General features: G+C 35.2%; 1 long non-coding RNA gene across 1 annotated transcript in view; it reads left to right on the top strand.

Moving 5' to 3' along the window:
* LOC141389716 (uncharacterized) overlaps window positions 1-16,370 on the top strand; it is a 47,313-nt gene extending 30,943 nt beyond the window's left edge. Inside the window, exon 2 of the long non-coding RNA XR_012409148.1 lies at window positions 15,721-16,370. This is a non-coding gene — a long non-coding RNA (uncharacterized lncRNA). The remainder of the gene's footprint in view (window positions 1-15,720) is intronic.
* Window positions 16,371-24,262: the final 7,892 nt, after the last annotated feature.

Raw genomic sequence — 24,262 nt, 5'->3', positions numbered from 1 at the left:
ACATCCACTTATAAACATATCGAATAACATACAAACATATCTACAACCAAAGAGTTGCTGCAGGTTAGGTTTCACAACACCAAAGCGAGATTCCAAGCTAAACTCTTTTACACTTGTTGGCTTAAATTTCTCTAAAAGGAAATTGTGTGGTGTGTTGTGTTATGGACCAAAGCTATGCCATTGATGTGGCTGGCTGGTCGATTCGAATGGAATCTTTTTATATGTAAAACGAGCAAAGAGAAGAAGACTAAGATATAAAGCTTTTGTCTTGAAAATATATTGAAAAAGGATTATTGGTAGTTATTTATTTGCTAAATGTATTCTTTCCGCACAACTGAGCACATACTCGTACATTCATATCTACTTACAGCCAGAATGTAAATATCTTGGGTAACCAATATCTAGATAACCACATGGTAAAATTTCCTTTACATTTGTTCCACTTAGCATTTTCTTTTTAGATGCAAATACCATGGAATGTTTTACTCCGCTCACCTCTATGTATATTTAATGTTGGTTTATTTTGAGTTTGAAACCATTTTGTGGGGTGCGAAAATTCAATACGTATGATTACTTATTTATTTATATTTACTTGATTGCCTTCGCCGTCACCACCAGACGTCATTCACACAGAGAATCAACAAAACTGTGTTGTGTTGACTATCAGGGCAAAGTTTTTTTTTTATTTTTCTTTATTTTGACAAAGTTCATTGTTACATATATTTATTGCCTCAGCGCCATAAAAGGCATTGTAGAGGCTATTGACAACTTCACGTAACTGTACAAAATTCAAATAATTATTCATTCTATTTTTCATTTTGCTCTTCATAATTGTAATTGTTTATAATATATGAAATTATAATTATTTATGATACATAATAGTACATACATAAATTAGTTATCATACTTGTTTTTTAAATACATTTTACATTGTTGTTTAAATAATGAAATCCGGTCTATATTTTTAATGGAAGGGGGTAGTTCGTTGTATTTTATGCCACCAACATAATCTATTCGTTGCTTTGTTTTTTCGAATCTACATCTTGGTACCCATAGATCAGTTCGATTTCTTGTAGCAAAATTGTTTTGATTCTGTCTGAAATCAATTGTACAATACCCAATTCACAGAAGAGTTTGATATTCATATAAGTTTTTAATTGGCTGAACATTTTGAGCAATACTCCGATATAATACATTCGTGGGGAAATTTTGCGATAAATTATGAATTATTTTCAATGCTCTGTTTTGCATTGTTTGAAGAGATTTGAAAGCTGAACTATTGGAATTGAATCCGTAAACAATAGTCATATAGTTTATATGAGAATGTATAAGCGAGTTGAAAATGAGGTATTTCGTTTTCTCATCCAATTTTCTTTTCAATTTGTATAACAATCCAATCGCAGGAGCTATTTTCTTTTTTAATTCATTGATATGTAAATCCCACAATAAATTATTTTGCAGAGTTACTCCTAAATATTTTACTGATTCACTTTCTACAATAGAGTTACCATCAATAAAAACACTGAAATCAAAAGTTACTGGGCGACATCTAAACCTGACCATTTTAGTTTTCGACGGATTAAGTTTTAGACCATTCAATCTCGAATATTCAAATAAAAATGAAGCATCCCTTTCAATAACAGTTTTAAGAACCAAGTCATACTTGTATGGATAAAGAAGGCAAATATCATCTGCAAACATATATAGTTGACCGGCTAATCCTAGATTCTGCAAATCATTAATATAAATTGAAAACAACAACGGTCCCAAACCACTCCCTTGGGACACTCCATACTTTACAGAATCCAAAGTGCTTTTGCATTCATTGATCTGCACGAATTGTTTCCTGTTAGAAAAGTAGCTTTGAATGAGTGACAATTCTGGTCCACGAACGCCATAATGTTGCAATTTTTTTAACATAATTTCATGATCAACCAAATCAAATGCCTTAGTCATATCATAAAATACACCAGCAACACCACTATATCCGTCATCAAGACCTTTACATACACCCTTTAATACATTCAGGATTGCAACAGATGTACTGGACCCTTTTCTAAACCCAAACTGGTTACGATAACACATATTATTGGTTTCAAAATATTGTGAAAGTTTATCATAAATCACTTTTTCAAAAATTTTATCTATAGAAGATAGAACGGATATTGGTCTATATTTATCTTCTTTGGTAGCGTTTATTTGTTTTGGTATAGGTATAATTTTGTGTATTTTAAGCTGATCCGGGTAATCAGAGAAAATTAACATTTTGTTAAAAATTTCAACCAAGCATGGGGCGACAACATCGCAACATTTATTTAGAGTTAGCGGCAAGATATTATCACTACCAGCACATTTATTTACTTTTAAGTTTTTCGTAATATTTATTATTTCCGGTAAATCTATATTATCCATTTCAAAAACACTATTAGTGTGAGGCATTGTATTAAAAAAATTATAAGTTTCATTTGGCCCAATATTCAGCTGGCTTTTTAACTCATTGATAGAGGATACAAAATAATTATTAAGCAAATTGGCTATTTGTTCCTTACTTTCGACACGATTTTCCTCATTATCTGTGAGAATGACAGCATTTTCTTTAGTTCTTCCTAGGGTTTTATTAATAAAATTCCACGTCTTTTTTGTGTCATTTCCAATTTTTCTCAGACTTTCTTCATAATAGCTACATTGCTTATTGGCCAAGCTTATAACTTTACTAATTCTTTTCAGACTATCATTAATTTCAGGTTTATTTTTGAACTTGCGTCTAAATTTCAGTAATTTCTCCTTTTTCAGAATTAGTCCTTGAAGGTCATTATTTATCCATGGGGTCAACATAAATCTACAATCTTTTTTGTATGTTGCGGTCACTGTTGCCTGGTTAGTTGCATAGTTAATACATTCCACTACATGTTTTGTTAAACCTGTGGCAGTATATGGTATTGATTCAGATGGTAACGGTAAATAGCGACGCAATAATGACTTCAGTGTTGAAAAGTTACAAACGTCTTTTTTGTACTCTAAAATGTTTGTAGTTTTGCTCAGCAGTTCTACTTTACAAGACAATAAATTATGATCCGAAATAGAGTTTTCAACTGAATCAATGGAAATGCTATCAGAAATATTGCTAAAAATGTGATCAATGCAGGTTTTACTTTCTGGTCGTGTTATTAACTGATGGGCACTTCTACAATCATAATTAAGAAACAAAGTCAATAGATCTTGATTGTGTATGTTGTTAAATATATCAATATTTGAATCGCCACATACAATCAGAGGTCCTTGAGCATTATTGTTTAAAATAATATCCATCATATTCAAAAACAAAACTTCGGTACATTTCTGAGATCTGTAAAAAGTTATAAGATTAAGTGGTTTATTGTTGATTTTATGGTTTTTCAATTTTATGTTTATCATTTCTACATAACATTGACTCACGCATGTTTCTATCGAAAATTCAATTTGGCATTTTACATACAACGAAGTACCTCCGTAACCATCATTTCTACAACAGTGTACACTTTCATACCCCGGTATTGTATACAATTGGGTTATGTCATTTTGAAACCATGTTTCCTGCACACAAATTATATCAGGAAGTTTTAAAAACTTGGCCAAATAGGTTTTAAATTTGTTAAACTTATCAATTGACGAAATGCTTCTCACATTAATACTTAGTATGTGTAAATATTTTGAAATTGACTTATTATGATTATTAATAAACTTAGAAAATTGTTTATAATATTGATGTTTTATCATTTATTAGAAAAAATGGGGTTTTAAACAACCAAAAAACAAAGTATTGTGGAGTTAATTGGGAGACATGTAGCCATCTTCTTCTTCTTCACCTTCTTCAGTAACTTCATCAGCGTCTTCATCCTCACTCGGAAGTATAAGCTTCCTATCTTGAACCATCGACCTCCTTTCCCAGTGCTTATTTGTAGTTGCTTCAAGCAGAATTTGATCAACTTCTTCCATACTTTTAATAGTGCGATGTCGAGAAATATCAGATTTCTTGCATAGAACAGTTCCATTTCTAACATAAACGTATTTGTAACCAATGGTTTTTAACGTTTTAGCATGAGCAAATAAAATCATAGTTTCTTTGCTTAAGAAGTCATTGACGTATACTTTTTTGGTGTTTTCATTATCTTTCAGATTCTTTTTAATGCTCATGAGTTTTTGCTTCTCAGTTTTAGAAGTGAATTTCACAACTATTGGCTTTGAATTAGTGTTGTCTTTTCCAACAAAATAAACATCTTCAACATTGTTTTCATCAATCTTCACTCCTGCACTTTCAGATAATTTAACTACCGCATCAATCGCATTTACATTATCTTCCACTTTCAATCCATAAATGATACAATCATTGCGTACTCGTTCATCATTTAAGAATTTAACAGACGATTTTAGCGATTTAATCTCTGTTTTCAACTTTTTGTTTTCTTTTTGCACTTCTGCTATTTTCTTTTTATTTGTTTCTACATCCTTCATGACAACATCAAATTTCTCAGACATAAACTCTATTGACTGAGTCAGCTGATCCAACTTCTCCAATTTGTCTAATTTCTTTAATTATCTTTTTATTGTAAACAGCTCTCTCTTTAAATCATCATTTCCAGCATCGCACTGTTGACAGTTAAACAATTCGTCTTCATTATCAACCAACAATTCAAATTCTCTTTTGCTCAATCCAGAACATTGAAAGTGGTAGATTTTGGCACATTTGTCACATTGTATGTAATTATCCGTTTCTTCCTTGAACTCTTTCTTACAATGATCACACCGATTTTTCTTTTTAATTGCAAGACTGCGACGTTTGGTTGATTTAGGCATTTTACCAATTTACTTTGAACACAATATCTTTAAGTGAGATAATTATTATGTTTATTGAGTAATTTGAGCGTTTTTAACTGCTGTTTTTAATAAAATATCGAAGAGCGTTTGACGACAGACAAAAATACGTGTTGTTTCAACCAGTGTTGTCAACAAACAATCAAACAACAAACAAGTTCATCGCCATTACTTTGTATTTATATTCTATTTTCACAATATAGTGGAAATAGTAAGGAAATTGAGAATAAATGCTGTAAATCACATTGAGAGTTTTGACTCCCTTAAGGAAGTGCAAATATCTTTGAAATACGAAAACGCATCAAATGAATGTAAGCAATCAGAGAAAATGCGAGTATGGCTTTAACGCAAAAACATTTCTTCTTTTTTAACATCTTAATAATAAATGAATTTATCCTCGTGTGATCATCATTTTGATTAGAGTGATCAATAAAATACACTTTAAAGTTTCTAAAAAAGAGAAGGGGGGAACTAAAAATCAAGAAGATGTGTAAAACAGCTAGAAGACTTTTACAAGGTATTCTCAAGAACGCCTTTTATAGGGAGATAACCTTAATAGATCATTTACACAGAGAAGACCTTTAAATCTTCTATGAATTAACGATTTGCTACAGGCAGGTCTTCTATAGACATGGTACCTTTAACAATACTTATATAGATAGAAGACCTATATCTGGTCTTCTAGAGATAGACGACCTTTATATCTCTTCTATAGACATATCGGCCTTTTTGTAGAAAATTTACTTCTGTTGAAACTGAGGTATGGGGTATTGTATCTCGCGAATTGTTGTAAAATACCATAACTTTTGAACGCATTTAGGTAAAATAAACTGTTTTAGTACGATTCACCGATGGATTTCTTAAAATTATAATTTGAGCGGAAGCTGTGGTCATATTAATGTAAAAAAATAGAAAAAAATCGTTGAAGGAAACGAGTTGTTTTAAGTCAATTTTCAATTAGTGGCTTTACAATACAATGTAGAGTATAATGTTCAAAGAAGAAGTTAAAGAATACACTTCAGAGATGAATTTTCTAATGTATGATTTTTTAATATAACCACTGCATCAATCTCAAACGGATGCTGACATTTTGAAGACTGAAAAATTGGGTTTTTTGAATTTTTTCTCTAATCGGAACGCGCAACTGTACTCGTTTAAGAACTGATTATGAGATTGTAGTACTCGCGATTACGCATTTTTGATGTATAACTCGGGCGTGTAGCCTTCAAAGGTTCACAACAATCTCAGCTTAAAGTCGAAATTTTTGTGCGTATTTTTTTTTTTTTAAAACCAGTTTTTTGGATTCAAAACTTAAAAATGCCTTTCGATTTCAGTGGAAACCCGCGTGAATTTAGTTTTTTTACGTTCTGAATCTAACAAGCCTTTGCGCGTCTAAATCCATTCACTAGATCGGCGGATATGATACCCCTCAAATTTCGAAAATATGCAAAAAATATTTTTCAGTCCACAGTTCTTGATGGATCGCATTGAAATGACATAGGATGAAGTATTTTTTAATGGTGATCATTGAAATCGGATGCGCATAAAATGCAAATGTACTTCGTGGAAATTATGGGCATTTTACTGTTTTTTGCACCCTAAAATGCAACTGATGCTACATCGTGGTCGTCAAATGGAATTTCACAAAGTGTATATCAAATAAGAGGGATTGATTCGCTGTTTTGGAAAATCGGATGCGCATCTTGTGATTTCCACTATTACGCGGTTTCTATGCGTTTCAAATGTTGTAATATTCAATATAACATTATTTTAATGTTATGCCACAATTGGAATTCCTTGTGATTTAATATAATGTTCTAAAAATATTCGCCAATAGGAAAACTATAAGTGAAAAAGTTGTTGCAACGGAATATCTTCATTATTGCGTGAAATTTGGACGAAAATGACGAAGAACTCAATCATTTTTTCTTCAACATTTCCTATAAAACCATAAAAAAATAAAATTAGAATAACATAATTTTTATTTTTTTTCGTCACATTTTCATTGTATTTTTGCAAATAACACGAATACTATAGCTCGAAACTTCACGACTTAGGTTTCATTTTATTCCTCACAATGTCTGGATGCTGCTATAATTTTTTTATATATTTTTTTTTTGTAAGTATAAGCGCTATTGTTTCAAAAATATGTTTGTAAATACGTGAAATTATTTAACAAATTTAATTTTTCGCGAATCCATTGACACTTTTTGAATTGTTTTTGCATGTTCTCAAAGGGTGCGGATTCAGTTAACGACAATTGGATATAACAGCTTACTATATTAAGCCGCGATTTTTTTAGAATTTTTTCTAATTAGCATAATTAAAACGGTCATATCTTTTGCGCGCAACAATCAAAGTTGGTAACGAAAACAGATTTGGAATGACGATTTTTTTCTTAATCTATGTACCAAAAATCATAGATGTAGTATGAAATTTTTTTTTTTGATTTTTTTGAAATGGAAAAGACAATTTTAGACATTTTTGCTGATATACCCTCGTTAGCATAAATGCTACTAGAATTGTCATAGTACGCCAGTGTTGGAACAAGCATGATTACTACATACTATGACCCGTAGCGACATTTAGGCGAGTATATAATTATCTCTATTGCCTAGCTTGAAGGTTTTCAATTTGATAATAAAACAGAAATATTAAATTTTATTGTTGAATACAAAGGGTTTACTTCACCCTCCAACCACCACTAAGTAATTGAATTGCTCCCCCTTGACCCCGTTTTTTTAAGAGATGGCGAATGCTTATTTCATACTTACTTTGACAAGGTCTGTAGACTGTATCTGTTACCATTCTAATGATATTCCCAAAAATTTTAAATTTAAATTAAACTTTTAAGAGGTACCTCTACTTCTGATGCTCATATCCACATCAAAGCGGAATTTCAAAATTTATTATAGCCTATGTTTCTTTCAGACCATGCTTTAATATACTCCAAAAATTTCAGCAGTTGTTGTGTTATCAAGGCACAAACGTACAAACATTTTTCTGTTCTGTTTTTAAGTCCAGCCCCCTATTTTTTCGACTTGGTCCAAAAACCTTATAGTATATGAAATTCCCCATTATCGTTAACCCGTGCCACATGAGTGATCTTAGTTTTCATAGTAATTTATTTGTATGGGACCAAAGGTGGAAAAAATCTCTAAAGGCCGCATTTATGGTTCAATCGATGGAAAAATTTTCCAAAAAGCATATTTGCTTTAGGTATTTTGGACCCTGTATAGCTATATCAAAATACAATCCGATTTTCATTTTTTATCCCCAACATTGAGCTGGTAAAATTTTTTCGACGATTGTACTCGGAATTTTGACATTTTCGGTCCCATACAAATTACTATGGAAACAAAGATCGTTTGGGTGACACAGGTTAACGTTAACCAATCGCCATAAAATGTCCTATATAGGGTTTCTGAATCGAATGAAAAAAAGATAAGTGGTCCAAATTATTCGTTATGAGGTCGAGAAAATGATACATTGCTTCAAGTTTTGCTATTGCCGCTAGAGTTATTTTAAGATATAACAATTTTCTCAATGTTTACTCTTTTTCCCATTCCCGAAAGCAAATTAAAATTTAATTAAACATTTCTGATTTGATTTTCTGTAAAAATCTTAGAACTGATGTATGAACCCGATTGTGAACAGTTAATGTAACACAGAGTGTAGAAGGTCTACAGTAAAAAACAAATATTTCACATCTACTTTAAGAAACTGTGTTCTTTCTCTTGAGTGGTTTTCGTACGCTTTTCTAATTTGACTGAATATCTATGTCACTCTAAGTTTAGTCTTTTGCATGTAGTTTGATTTAATGTCTTCAATAAATAAACAATACCACTTGAATTTCAAGACTCCATAGGAGAAATGCTGTTATTTTCCCCTCCTCTAATGGGTGATATTTCCGCCTCTCTTCCACTCGTACTTCGTCTCATATTACCCATCCAACTGAAACAAAAAACTCAACAACAAATTAAAAACTACAACAATATAATAGTCTGAGATGAGAAAGAAGAAAGCTTGTGTTCCTGTGAAATGTTTGTGAGAGAGTGTGTGTGCAGGATAATTCTAAAGGATCCAGTTGGAAATTGTCTGCAATGTGTCTTAAAAGTTGTACCCAATCCACTGAAGACGGCTCGGCGACAGCCCTTTGGGATCATCGACGACATTTTCACAAAAATGTCGCGAAAATTGATCATGACAAGTTGAGCGACAATGTAAGCGAAGTTATCTTTAACGACGATATAGTGGACATTGGATTGTACCTTGTCGTTGGTGAATATATAGACCACTTTGTCTTAAACTTAGCCATTATTCAATATGTCGCGCACATGCTTCTTCAATGGCCTCTAAATGGATTCCAACCTGAAAAGATTAGTAATTTTCCATAACATTACTTACATTTGTCACTCTCCACTTCTGCAGAGTATTTCTTCCTCTCCGACTATAGTTTACCATTAAACAAACTGAAAAATCTACAAAAATTTTAAAATCTGTGATGCTATTACCGTAGGGGATGGAAGATACCAAGGAACGGTCCTGACCGGTTTTAACATGGCAAAGCCCAGGATTTATCTTGGTCCCTCTTTCATCCCAAGTGGACACTGACCTCCCCGTGGTGTCACCTGGGGAACTGCCTTTAACACCCGTTAAAGGTAGTGAGCTAACATGTGCCGCGCGTTCACCCATAAGAACGTTAAAAACTTGGGTTTGGGCGTCGGGTTAGTAACCCTCCCCTAGAAAAAACAGCCTACTATGAAAAAACGAAAGAAAAGAAAAACAAACCCCTCTAAAGTTGACGAACCCCGCAAACGTTTTAAGGACCATGATCTGCGAATCTGCACCTGGAATGTTCGCACTGTTTATAGAGAAGGTGCAGTCTTCGCATTGGCAGACGTACTTGAAAAGTACAAGACCGATATTACTGCCATACAGGAAATACGATGGATTGTGAAAGGCGTCACAACAACACCTAAAGGTGACGCACTGTATTATAGCTGCCATGACGTAAAGCATGAGTTTGGTTGTGGATTCGTAGTTAGTCGGAGACTAAAACATCTTGTATCCAGCTTCACTCCAGTGAATGAAAGACTTGCTGCAATTCGAATAAAAGCTAAATTCTTCAACATCAGCTTTATTTGCGCTCATGCTCCCACTGAAGAAAAGGACGAACAGACCAAAGATATATTTTACGAGCGCTTAGAAGAAACATATGACCGTTGCTCTGCCCATGACATTAAAATCATTCTAGGCGATTTTAATGCCAAAATTGGAAAGGAGAATATCTTTGGCCCAACAGTCGGGAAATTCAGTCTCCACAGTGAAACATCTGACAATGGTATGAGACTGATAGACTTTGCAGCTGCAAAAAACATGGTAGTTAGCAGTACCAGATTTAATCATCTCGATATTCATAAGGGCACCTGGCTGTCTCCAGATCAGAAAACAAGAAACCAAATTGATCATGTTGTGATAGATGGAAGACATTCATCGAGCGTGTTGGATGTACGATCGTTCCGAGGCGCAAACATTGATTCGGACCACTACCTTGTTGCAGCAAAGGTACGCACCCGCTTAAACGTAGCAAACAAAGTACGAACAGACACAACACGAAAGTTAGACATCGATAAGCTGCAATCACAACAGATAGCCACAGCATATTCCACTCAACTAGCCCAATTGCTTAATCAAAGCCCTCCTCATCCCGATAACATATCAGCGCAATGGCAAAGCATTGCCCACTCCATGCAAACAGCCGCAAAATCCATACTTGGATACCAGAGACCTCCACCAAGGAATCCATGGTATGATGAGGAGTGTCGTGCTGCCACCGAAGAGAAAAATGCGGCATATAAGGCTACTTTATAATCCGTAGCAACGCGTAGCGCACGAGAGAGATACAGGGAGAAAAGGAGAGAGGAGAAACGTCTTTTCCGCAGGAAAAAGAGAGAGATGGAAAAGCGGGAGTGTGAAAAAATCGAGATGTACAGGAGCCAGAATGAAGTCCGAAAATTCTACCAAAGAGTCAAGCATCAAACTGATGGCTTTGGTACAGGCAAATCCTCCTGTAGAGACCAGCAAGGTAATTTGGTAACTTATACAGATAGTGTACTCAGGATATGGAAAGAACATTTTTCAAATCTGTTGGTATCCAATAGCAGCGAAGACGACGAAGATACCACAGTCCCAATCCCAGAAGATGGTATTGAATGTATACCGCCCAGCCAAGATGAGGTAAAGACAGCAATAAATCGGCTGAAGAATAATAAGGCAGCAGGGGCCGATGGCTTACCAGCCGAGCTGTTCAAAACCGGAGGCGACACGCTGATAAGGTGTATTCATCAGCTAGTTAGCACCATCTGGCAGGAAGAACGAGTACCCGACGATTGGAACCTGAGTATCCTGTGCCCCGTCCACAAGAAGGGAGATAAGACTGTATGCTCTAACTATAGGGGCATAAGTCTACTCCCTATTGCCTACAAGATCGTGTCAGGGATATTGTGCGAACGACTAAAGCCAATGGTCAACGAGATTATTGGACCATACCAATGCGGCTTTAGACCTGGCAAGTCCACCATTGACCAGATATTTACCCTGCGGCAAATCCTGGAGAAGACCCAAGAGATGCAGATCGACACCTACCACCTTTTTGTCGATTATAAAGCAGCCTTCGACAGTCCGCTGCGCTCAAAGGTATTCCAAGCCATGTCTGAATTTGGTATTCCCGCAAAGCTCATCCGGCTTTGTAAAATGACTTTAACTGACACGAGGTCCTCAGTTAAAATAGGAAAGAACCTCTCCGAAGAGTTTGGTACCAAAAGAGGTTTCAGACAAGGAGACAGCCTTTCGTGTGACCTCTTCAACATCCTGCTAGAAAAGGTTATACGAGAGGCAAACGTCAAAAGAAGTGGCACAATCTACACCAATAGTCACATGTTACTTGCTTATGCTGATGATATAGACATCATGGGTCGATCAGTAAAAGAAGTAACTGATACCTTTATAAAGGTCGAAGGAGAATCTGCTAAAGTGGGTCTGGCGGTAAACGGTGAGAAGACCAAGTTGATGGTGTCGACGCGCAATGCGTCCATTGAGCTCGGACCGACTGTGGAAGTTGGTTCCTATAATATTGAGGTAGTAAAAGACTTCGTCTACCTCGGCACCTCCGTCAACACAACAAACGACATCAGTTGTGAAATAAAAAGAAGAATTGTATTGGCCAACAGATGCTACTTTGGATTAAGTAAGCAGTTTAAAAACAAAGCCACATCTCGTCAAACAAAAATAACGCTCTACAAAACACTGATACTACCCGTGCTGATGTATGGCTCCGAAGCCTGGGTACTTGCGCAAGCAGACATGGCAGTGCTTGGTGTGTTTGAGAGAAAAATTCTTCGAAAGATCTACGGACCAATCTGCGTTGACGGTGAATATCGACGTCGCATGAACCACGAGCTGTATCTGCTATACAACGACATCAATATTGTTAAAGGTATCGAGATGCAGCGATTGCGATGGCTAGGCCATATCATAAGAATGAGCGATGATGAACCCGCTAAAAAGGCGTATGAATACATGCCACATGGCGGTGCACGCAGAATTGGCAGGCCAAGGAATAGATGGCGCAAGCAAGTGGATGATGAGATGAAAAGGCGCGGTATTCCAGAGTGCAAAGCAACAAATAGAGAGGAATGGAGATCTCTTCTTAGTTCGGCCTATAGAACAAATGTTCTGTAATGGGCCAGCTAAGTAAGTAAGTAAGATGCTATTACCTATTTAATATATTTTTTGTTGAACTTACTGAAAAACATATTCTGCTCCATTTACTTATCCTTGAACAAATTGGACAAATATTTATAAAAAAAGACACAATTTTAATTACCGTATATACAATATTCGCCGAATTTACCTATTGTTTTTACTTACACCTTGTTTCTTAATTGTATAGATAGCATATTTCAAACACGTGACTGGCTTGTTCAAATCTTTAACTTATACTGATTTCAAAGTCATGAAAAGAAACTTGATATTTTTGCTGTATGCATGACATGAAATATTGTCATTCACAATATCACACATTGCACATGCAAGAGTGAAAAATTCGGTAACATTGTCTTGCATAAAGACGATTCTGAAATTTTGTCCTTAATGAAATGGTCATCAAAGATTTAATTTCCAACTGGGGATAATGCAGTTGTAGAAGTAGTTTGTTGTTAAAAAACAGCAAGAAACTCCACTAACTAACTTCTCTTAAACCCTCTCTGACTGTCTATCATCCATCCTAACAGCCACACACGTACTCATTCATTCATTTACTTTTTTACTACAAAACATGAGCGGCAAATTTGCTATAGTGTTGGTATATCAGTTGTCCTTTATACTTTTTGGTTTTATTATTTTGTTTAACTACCTATAAGGATAACTACACGTACAACAACTCAAATGAGACGTCGAGACTTGTTCAGCTTTAGGAGGTTTGACTAGACAATATGGTATTACTCCTTACCTTAACTCTTGTGGCCATTGAAATGAGCTACTACTACTACTGCTACAGCTGTTAGATGCTGCTGCTGTTGCCGTCAGAGCTGTTGCAACAGTCAGTCATTCACTATTAGGTTAACTGCCAGCCAGCATCACTAGACCGGCACTTAGAAAAGAACTGTTGCTGCAAAACAAGAGGCAACAATATTGCCTCGGTGTGTGCGTGAAATTTCTTTCTTTCAACTGTAACGTAAAAAGAAGGAAAACATAAAACTAAAGAAGATTCCCTAGTGTAAAGCATGATTTTGATTAAATGAAAATTTATTAAAATGTAGTTTGTTCAGTTTGTTCTTTTTCGTTTTTGCAAGGACAGTGAAAAATTCGTCTTTGGAGAAATTTAAAAAGAGTTTAAATAAAATAGACATCTTATTTGAACTGAAAGTTAGGACTTTACAACGAAAAAATCGAAGACGCTATAAAGACACCATTCAGGTCGCCTTAAAAATTTACTTGAGTTCGTCTGTAAAGATGTCCTTCAGGTCGCCTATCAAGACCCCCTTCATGTCATGTATAAAGACTTCCTTCAAACCGTATATAAAAACTCCCTGCAGGTCGTCTGTAAAGACCCCATTCAGGTCGTCAATAAAGACGACTTTCAAGTCTCATATCAAGACGCCCTTCAGGTCCTCTATAAAGACATTCTTAAGATCGCCTATAAAGACAGCCTTAAGATCGCCTATAAATACGTCCATAAGGTCATCTATAAAGACGTCCTTAAGGTCGTCTAGGAAGACATACTTAAGGTCGCATATATAGATGCTCTTCAGGTTGTCTATAAAGATGCCGTTCAGGTCGTGTATAATGCCGTTCAGATCGTGTAAAGCCTCTATAACTATTTTACCGGCGATCATAAAATCCAACATAAAATTTGAATTCCAAATGAAATAGCATTTTATAGTTACAGATACATCTACAAATAAGAAAAGTAGGTTCCCGGATAAAAGTTAGGCACTAAATTGAAATTTGGATTTTATAGACATTTTAAAGAGATTTTAATAACATTTTCAAAACCGCTTTTGAACATACGCGAGGGATACTGTGTCAAATCACAGTCGCAGGCTGACACACATACAATAATTTTCACATTTAAAATACCATTGTTCAATAGTTGTGGTTTTATCGAATATTATAATCTGATAACCACAATGGGTTTATAAGAGGATTTAAAAAGATTCTTTTAAGTATTTATTTCAAAAGTTTCTGGTTAGATCTTTATAATCAGTTTAATTTTTTAGCATGTGTGTTAGGCCGTTTTGGCGCTGCCCATTATGACTTTGTAAATTTATATTTATTTTTGTTTATATTCAATACAAAGAATGTCGTTTAAGACCAAATACACTGTGACAAAAAAGTCGACAAAATTTGTTTGCAGTGGTTCTGATGCATAAATTCTGTTTTGTGGGAACCTATGAATGATGAAAGTACTTTTGGTTTCTTTGGGTCACTTCGTTTTTATAACGGTAAATGAAGTGAAAATCGGGGTTTTTTGGTTTTTTAAATTTAAACGGAATTAACCTCTTCTTTTCGCAAACGATTCTTCTTTTTAAAAAAAGTGAGAATAATATCTTTCGAACAAGCCATAATTCTTTTAAACCGGTTAAAAAGTTGCTAACTTATAGTGGATTAAGTGTGAAAGAATTCACTAAAAACAGGAAAATGTCTTTCCTCGTCCTCCAGGCTGCGTAGAAGATACCAAGCCGTGTAATTACTTACTTTTGGCAAGAGGAAATTTAGTTAGCTTTCCAAAAACAATGAAATCGGTTGAAAAATAGAAGAGTTATGCATTTTTTGTGTTTTAAATATTGTATTTTCCTTTATCAAACATTGGTACCTAAGTGCGTATGATTGTGATTGTAATTTTTCTACTTAATAATTACGCACTAAGGTACCAATGTCTTATAAAGGAAAATATGAAAAAACCAAAAAGTTAAGACACAAAAAATATATAACTCTTCTATTTTTCAACCGATATGAAAATTAAATTTATTAATCTATTTTGAAGTATAAGTGTCATATCATATTTGGTAAAATTTACAATTCGATCGGAAATATATTCTCTGAGGTATGGACATCTGAAAAGAAAAAAATCATTGTGATTTGTACGTAGCATAGAAGCTTTAAACTCATGCTTCAAAACGGCTGGAATTATTTTTTTTTAAATGTTGGTTATTTGAAAAAGAATCAATACTCAATTATCAATATAAAAATTTGGGAATGTGAAAAAATTCAGGATATTTGTCCTTTGTTATTTAACCAAATTAATCACAATCATTCACTTTGTAAACAATGTTTTTGTTAAAAATTTTTTTCTTTCTCTTGCAGATTTAAGCGGAATGTTTGAACTGGTTTTAAATTAAAGAGGAAAGCAATAAGCAAGCAGAAGAAACCAGACATTTGAAGGAGGGAAAAAATCAACTAGAAGCAATACTGAAAGTGACAAAATTTCAAACATAAAAAACAAAGAATACATACTGCTGTTGTTGCAATTGTTTGTTTAAGAAGATAAAAGAAGTGGTAACACTTTGGCGAAACAGAAATAAACAAACTGTGATAAAAAGGAAAACACAAAACGAAAGCAAAAACTGGTTAAACCAGGACACAACCGATGATAAGTGTCAGACAGCCAACCAGCAGTCATCAGTATTGTAACAAGAATAGCAGAGCAAAAAAATAAAACAAAGGATTTGAAAAGAATCCAGATTCTACAGCATGTTGTGTAAAGCAATTCGATAGTTCTTAACAGCTCACACTGGTCGAAATCAGTGATCTTGCGGCGCAAAAGTCAACAAATCAGTGTATAAAATTGCGAAATGTTTTTCATTGTATCGATGGCAGATACTCTGCTGACTAAAATTTTGCTTTTTACTATATTGTTGTTGTAAATATTCTCTTAGTTATTCACTATCCAAAGTAAAATATCTGAATTCATATTTGTTTAATTCTTAAATAAATTCTTAATAAAACTAAACAAAGTTTGTTTTTAATTGATTGACGAAAGTGTAAATTAAATTAAAAAATTATGTGGGACCTGGAGGTACACAGTTCTATAGCAATAAGTTTTCAAAAATTATTATTTTTCTTGTGTTTTAGTGTAATTAATATGCTTTTGTTGAATGAAGCGTAACTACAATTGTTCTGTAACCTTCAGTCGAATTTTTTTAACAAATTAAGTTGGACATCCTAGATTCCGAATAAGCAAAATTTGGATGCAACTCGCCGCAGCTCTTGCTGATAAAAGCGGTACAGTTATAAGTAAGCTATATCGAAACAAAGACCTATATTCACAATTTTTGGTGGAGAAGATGTATAACCAACGAGAACCTCCAATGTCAAAATTCAGCTTATTTGGTCTGAAAATGTTGACAAAATCCTTAAAATACCGAATATTGGGAGGTATTAGTTGTTCATATTTAGTCCGTTTTTACCCACGGACCCAGACTGAGTTGTACAAAAATTCAGAAACATATCTCCATATGTTTGGAAGTTATTCATTTCGTGCTGCTAGATCGGTGATTTCGACCACTGTGCAACTGCAGCAGCATGCATAGCATGGTTTCCCTTATACCATGTTAGAAGTTTTTTGATGAGAAGTGGTGCTAAATGTTTAGCCAAGATTTATGGGAAAAAAATCAACAACAACCCACCAAACAAATTAATGGCCGGTTGATTCCTCAGAACGAAACGACGAAAAAACACTCATACATTCTTCCCTCTCACTACCTGGAAGATAACCCCAATCTAAATTACGGAGAGAGAGAAGCTGAGTAGAGAACATCTATTTCCACAAGAGTTTGTTTAGGTTTTCCTCTTTTTTCTTACATTCTCTTTTTCTTTCCCACTACCCCTTTTGAGTTGTTTTCATTACAAAAATACTCATACGCACACATGTACACAGCACACACACAACGCTGCTACTTAAAGGGCCATTGTCTAGCCAGTCCGTGTAATGACATCAAACCGTCCGGTCTATCGTTTGCATTCGGTTTACTTTTGCATGATTTTACAGCAGCAGCATAATTTTCGTCATCATCAGCAAAAAGAACATCTTTAAACAAAAGACAACGAAGTACGTAGACAACAACGTCACAGCGTTGTCCCAACAGGATAAAAACCAAATACATAGCAAGAAATCAAGAAAAAAAACAACAAAAATCAAGCAAAATAACAAAAGGCTCCTTACAAACAAACGCCGCACTAACAGGCCCTCAACTTCAAAAGGGACGAACTATTGTCAAGGATCAGACGGACATAAGACAAAATTAGAAAAGATTTGGGTGATGAGATGACAACACCCAATGCTGCAATAAATTCCATACGGACAGTAGTAACAACAGTGTCAACAGCCGGCAACAATAACAACAATCCCAACGACAATATGCTGGGTTTAACAACAAACGGCGAATCAAGTGCAGCCCAGCAGTATCATCAGCATAATCAAAAAAAGTGTTAAAACGACAACAACAATAAAAACATATCTGGATAATAATTGCAGCAAGAAAATGTCACAATCAAATCAAACTCATCAACAGTTGAAGGATAGCGACAGCATTCGGCATGAAGGATTTAATCAACAGCAGCAGCCCAGCATCATTTTATGGATGTGGTTCCATTAGATGCCATGACTTCACAGGATCTTTTGCATTGGTAATGCCTTTTCCCACGCGAGAAATATGCAAATATACACCACCAAATCTAAAGACACTCTGTTCACCACCACATGGGTGGCAGAGGTGAGAACAGAGTTGAATGTCATTGTCGATGGTAAAAGAATTCAGACCACCAGAGCTACCCCAAAATTCATATTCGACAGCATGTTCACATATCACAGCTATCTGCGTCAAGCTGAGATGTAGGAACAAGGTCGTCAAATCCCTAGCCGGCAGCACTTGGTTAGCAGATAAAGAAACCTTGTTGAAATGTGGTCATGCGACGCCAATTTGGTCCGCGAATATAAGTCCAACGCGATGGAAAAAATATTCAAACCTGTCAGAATGCCGCCCCTGCGAACTGCAACAGGGTCAGGATCATATCTTCAGTGGACCATCTACACGAGAAGAGAAAGATTCTTCCAGTACATCAACAGAATTGTATGCTTTCGTTGCAGTACTCACCATATGATGGTAAGGACACCACGACTACACGCAGGCATGTCACGGGCGATCTTCAGAAAGAGAGGTGCAACGTTACAAGAGAACCCCTAGATCAACAAGCCTATTAAGCAGGTTTAAATAGCATCCACATGGATGCAGCCGCTAGATGCATAAACAACTATCGTTTGAATGCGAACCTCGGGAACATCCGAGCGTCAGCTACCACGACAAACCAGAGTAGTTTTCGCTCAACTACGTTTGGAATGGTGCAGCCGTCTAAATTCCTATAGGGCAATGATCGATGACAACGTACAAAACATCTGTCCAGTATGCGGCACAGGCCCGCACGATACACTGCACATTTTCAACTGCCCTGCCAAACCTAATCAAATAACTCCAGTAGATCTGTGGTTACATGCAATCGAAACAAGAACATTCCTAGAAGTGGAGATAAACGCAGGGCCAGATTAAGCAGAAAATCTAAAATTTTGTACTTCTTGATGATAATTAAATTATATATGTATTTATTTAATGAATTACTTTGAATTAATAAAGAGTTTTGTTTATCATGAAAATAATTTGTCAATACAGCATTTATTCAAGCAAGACGTGAAAATATCATGCAAATGGGTTGGTAAAAATTACATACGTAAGGGTTCATTAGGATGCTATGCCATAGGTTTGGTAAAAATGACATACCAAAGGGTTGGTGAAAATTCTATTCTAGGGAATTGGTTAAGGTGCCATGCGAAAGACTTGATATAGATGTTATGTGAAACGGTTGTTAATGATACCATTCCAAAGAAGATGACATGCTTAGGATCTGAAAATGAATTGCACCTTTTGGGGGTCACGCTCTTGTAAAAAGAGTGAGTGCACCCATGCTTAAATATCATCTTTGGCATCGAACGTTTTTCTGGGAGCATTAACAACAGCATAAATCCTTCCTTCGTTTCATCCACAACCTTCTTCTCACGTACCAAACATAAAAGCCACAACAGAACCCAAAAAAACGACAACAACAACTACTTCTGCAACTGGCTTAAGAAGCCAAACTACCTGCAGCAGTTCTACAGCAACGATAGTAAACCACCATCTTAAAACGCTAATTGTCTCTGCATCTTTATAAACGTCCTTCAAGTCAACCAACCACAAGAACAGCGACAACAACAGCACCAGTGACACACTTATTCTTCTTTTTAATTTGCCTTAGCTCCCTGGATTTCTCACTTGACAGACCCTTGTGGAACACTCACTGCGCCGGTTGCTGCAAAGAGAGAAACGTCTTGGCGATGTGGAAATGCAATTACGCCTTCAACAACAGCAATTATAACAGGTCAATGCCGATTTACAGCGACAAGAAGATGAGCAGCAATATCAACAGCAGCGTTCAAAAAAGGCGGCCATGGCCAGGATAGTCAATAGCCAAGAAGATGTCGGATGATAAAGGTGATTACTTGGATGATGAATTTGAAGTTAGCGACAGTATTTTGGTTGATGCAACGGATTATGGTCTTCCAATATACTGCGGCGCGACATGGTTTACGTGAGCGGGGCTTAAATTCTATTTTTGATTTGGATAATGCCAAAGATGTAACACAGGACGTGCGTCTACTGACACGACAAGTGGGAGAATTGATTGTTTGCTACAAATTAGTAGGCGTCAGCATAGTAGGAGACAAACTGGCGGTGGCTCGGGAATGGGTTTTGGCTCCGCTACCTCATCACATGAACAACGTTTGCCTTCGTTCCAAGAATGGGGATGTCCACCAGGTAAGTTCAAAGAGAATTTTTATTAAAACACCAAAGGTAGGAGTTATTTGTAGAGCTGGAAAACTATCTATAGTTTGGCTATCGTTTGGTCGCTATCGTAAAGCATATTTTACATCGGATTCAAAAGTCCCGGTCCACATTAGAGTGATTTCAATGAAAAAAAATCATGAAAATATGCGTTCTTAGATTGGGTTTCATACTAACGTAATTTTATGAAATTGTTGTAGTGGGGGGGGACTCAATCTATGAACGCCTAATTTCATTAAATTATTTAGTTGAAATAACTCTAGTGTGGACCTGGACAAACGAATATTTTTTCAAATAATTCGCCACAAATAACCCAAAAGACATGTTTTGGTGAACGACGTTAATCTTGTTTTTCGACAGCAATCAAAATTATAGTCAGACTATCGATAGTTTCCAAGCTCAAGTTATTGGGTGTGGGGGATTGAAATATTACATTTCTTCGTAATTAGATTGAGATTAATCCACACCTGCCCAACTATCTTTCATCGCCCATAGCACTGACTGACCGTTAATTTTCACAATTCTGCGGCTTTGTTTTGATAAGAAGGCCTCCTTCTTGGTGTAAACCTTGAGGTTATCCACATTTCATTTCATGCAACATTTGCGCTGACATTTAACAAATGTATCAGCCGTGTGGTTAAGATTGAATGAGAAAACACAATAACAACAAAATTATGTGTAGAAAGAGTTTTTGTGCCGTTGAAACGTAAAGAAATACAATATATTTATCTTTAATTTGTTTATTATTGCTTCGTAGAAGATAGAGTGTTGGATTGGTGGAAAAGTGAAATGTTGTTGTTCTGTTGATTTGTTGTCACAATTCCTCCCTCTATCAACACTTTTTGTGCAGTTTGTCAAAAGGAAATGCAGTGTGCAAGCCGCCATTACCATGGAAATATTCTAAACTAGCGTGAGAAATGTCCCCCCCCCAAAATATTTTTCTTTAATGTGTGACAAGATGTGAAGTTTGACCCAGCGAACATTGCTTTCACCATAAAATATGAACTTTTAGGCAATTTGAAAGTTCGCACATTGAGAAAATATTACTCAAAATTCAAAATAACAAAATTGTAACCAAACTTTTTGAGTTTGAGGAAATAATGCTACGTCCCAGTCGATTGAAGTGAGCGATACTAAAGTAAAAAGTTGGGGTATTTGTCCTATTCGATTGAAAGTAAAGTAAAAAATTGGGGTATTGGAGTAAAATTTACTCAGTAAATCGTATTTTAGTACCCTACACCACTATGTGGGGTGGATATAATAAGATGATTTTGACGCAAAAGTTTGTAACACATCTAAACGTTGTAATCACGCTACATGTCGCAATTTTAATCTGATCGTCACGGGCGTTGACGGGGGTCCTAGAGTGGAGGAAGCCTATTGATTTTGGTCTAAACACTTATGTGGAATAAAAGTCAATGTTTAAATCTTTGCGAATATCTTCGCTTCGATTAGGGGTATTCCATAAGCAAAGCCTGTCAATGGAAGAACAAACGATCAACTTAACATTGATGAAAAGCAGGTGGGCTTAGCTGGTCTAAGAACTGATATATCACATTAGTCGGTAATTCGATCCATTTTTTATATTAATTGTAGTAAGAATTTCACTATATGATTTGGCACATCAACTAAAGTAAGGTACTATCAGGGCCCTAATCGTGGATTTTTTAAATAATATTTGGTGGATTTTTCAAAGAATATTTTTATAGTTACTATCAGCGTCATATTTGTGGAGTTTTAAGGAAAATTTTTAAAGAATTATTAGTGCCACAATCGTGGATTTTTTTTGTAAATTTTTTAAGTACATTTTCAAGAATTATCAGTGGCACAACCTTGAATTTTTTAAATAATATTTTTGGCGCATTATCAGTTCCACAATCGTGGATTTTTGAAAGAATATTTTTGAAGAATTTTCAGTGCCACAATAGTGGATTTTTCAAACAATATTTTCGAAGAATTATCAATGCCACAATCGTGGATTGTTTATAAAATATTTTGGAAGAGTTACCAGTGCCCCAATCGTTGATTTTTTTAATTAATATTTTTGAAGAATTTTCAGCGCCACAATCGCGGATTTTTAAAAGAATATTTTTGAAGATTTTTCAGTGCAACATTCGTCGATTTTTGAAAGAATATTTTTGAAGAATTATCTGTGCCGCAATCGTGTGTTTGTTAAAGAATATTTTTGAAGAATAATCAATGCCACAATTGTGGAGTTTTTAAAGAATATTTTTGAAGAATATTCAGTGCCTCAATCGTGTATTTGTTAAAGAATATTTTTGAAGAATATTCGGTGCCACATTCGATGATTTGTTAAGAATATTATTGAAGAATTATCAGTGCCACAATTGTGGATTTTTTAAAAATATTTTTGAAGAATAATCAGTGCCACAATCGCGAATTTTTACACCCACCACCATATTATGGAGGGTATAATTAAATTTGTCATTCCGTTTGTCACACATCGAAATATTCGTCGGAGACTCTATAAAGTATATATATTATTGATCGGCATAAAATTCGATGTCAATTTAACAATGTCTGTCCGTCCGCCTGTCTGTTGAAATCAAAATACAGCTCGCAATAGAAAGTCAATATTTGGTACAGAAGTTTTTATTACTTGCAGAATGGTTGGTACTGAAAGTGGGATATACCGGTCCACGTTTTGATATAGCCCCCATAGAACGGTACCTCCCGATTTTCGGTATTTTTAAGGTTTTAGCTTCATTATCCTACCAAAATGGCTCAAATTTGGTATTTAGTTATCGTTGGGTGTATAAAACTTTCCCCCTGAAATTTGTTAGTATAGGTTCACGCCTTCATATAGCCCCCATAGAACGGTACCTCCCGATATTCTGTATTTTGAAGGTTTTAGCTTCTGTATCCCACCAAAATGGTTAAAATTTGGTAATTTGTCTTCGTTGAGGATATAAAAAATCGTTCCACCTGAAATTTGTTGGTATAGGTCCACGCCTTCATAGAACGGTACCTCCCGATATTCGGTATTTTGAATGTTTTAGCTACATTATCCCACCAAAATGGTTGAAATTTGGTAATTAGGCGGAGCTAAGTACTTTCGTAGATGAAAGGAAACTAATTATTCCATTCTCTTTCAATTTAATTTTGGTGGAGGGTATAAAAAGTTCGGTCCGGCCGAACTTAAGTTTTCTTATTTGTTTAAAAAAAATATTTCTGAAGAATTATCAGTGCCACAATCGTGAATTTTTTTAATGAATATTTTTGAAGAATGCTCTGTTCCACAATCGTGAATTTTTTAAAGAATAATTTTCAAGAATTATTAGTGCCACAATCGTGGATTTTTAAGGAATATTTTTGAAGAATTATCAGTGCTACAACCGTGATTGTTTAAAAAATATTTCTGAAGAATTATCAGGACCACAATCAAGGATTTTTTAAAGAATGCTTTTGAAGAATTGTCAGTACCACAATCGTGGATTTTTTAAGAATATTTTTTGGATATTTTTAAGTAATTTTTGGAGAACTATCAGAGGTACTATAAGTACCACAGCCGTCGATTATTCGAAGACTATTTTTGATATACTCACAGTGCCATAATCGAATACTTGTTTAAGAATATTTTTGAGGAGATGCCAATCATATCTCAAATATAATATGAGTTTTAAGAATGGAATATATCAAAAATAAAAAGAGCTATTTTCTAACTCGAATTTTTCTATATTTTGCTATTACTCTTTTACCTCACAATATTCCGGACACTATCCTATGTAGCAGATATTTGCCCCTATAATATCTTATCACCTTTCTTGTGGACGGGTCCGAAGTTTTCCTTGTCCGGATATATACACAATAACGGATATATGTATACCACACATCAGTATTTCGCCTACAGTCTTCAACCGCTCGGCTTGTAAACTATCGACTCCTGGAACTTTATTATTATTCAGACGTTTTATTGCTGTCTGGCAGTATATACTCAATATGTACTATCCTCG

Source organism: Musca autumnalis, unplaced genomic scaffold (assembly GCF_047663935.1).
Source record: "Musca autumnalis isolate F117 unplaced genomic scaffold, ASM4766393v1 scaffold_1, whole genome shotgun sequence".
Taxonomy (NCBI): domain Eukaryota; kingdom Metazoa; phylum Arthropoda; class Insecta; order Diptera; family Muscidae; genus Musca; species Musca autumnalis.
Note: the sequence above shows the minus strand (reverse complement) of the source record. Positions and strands in the feature narration are given on the sequence as shown.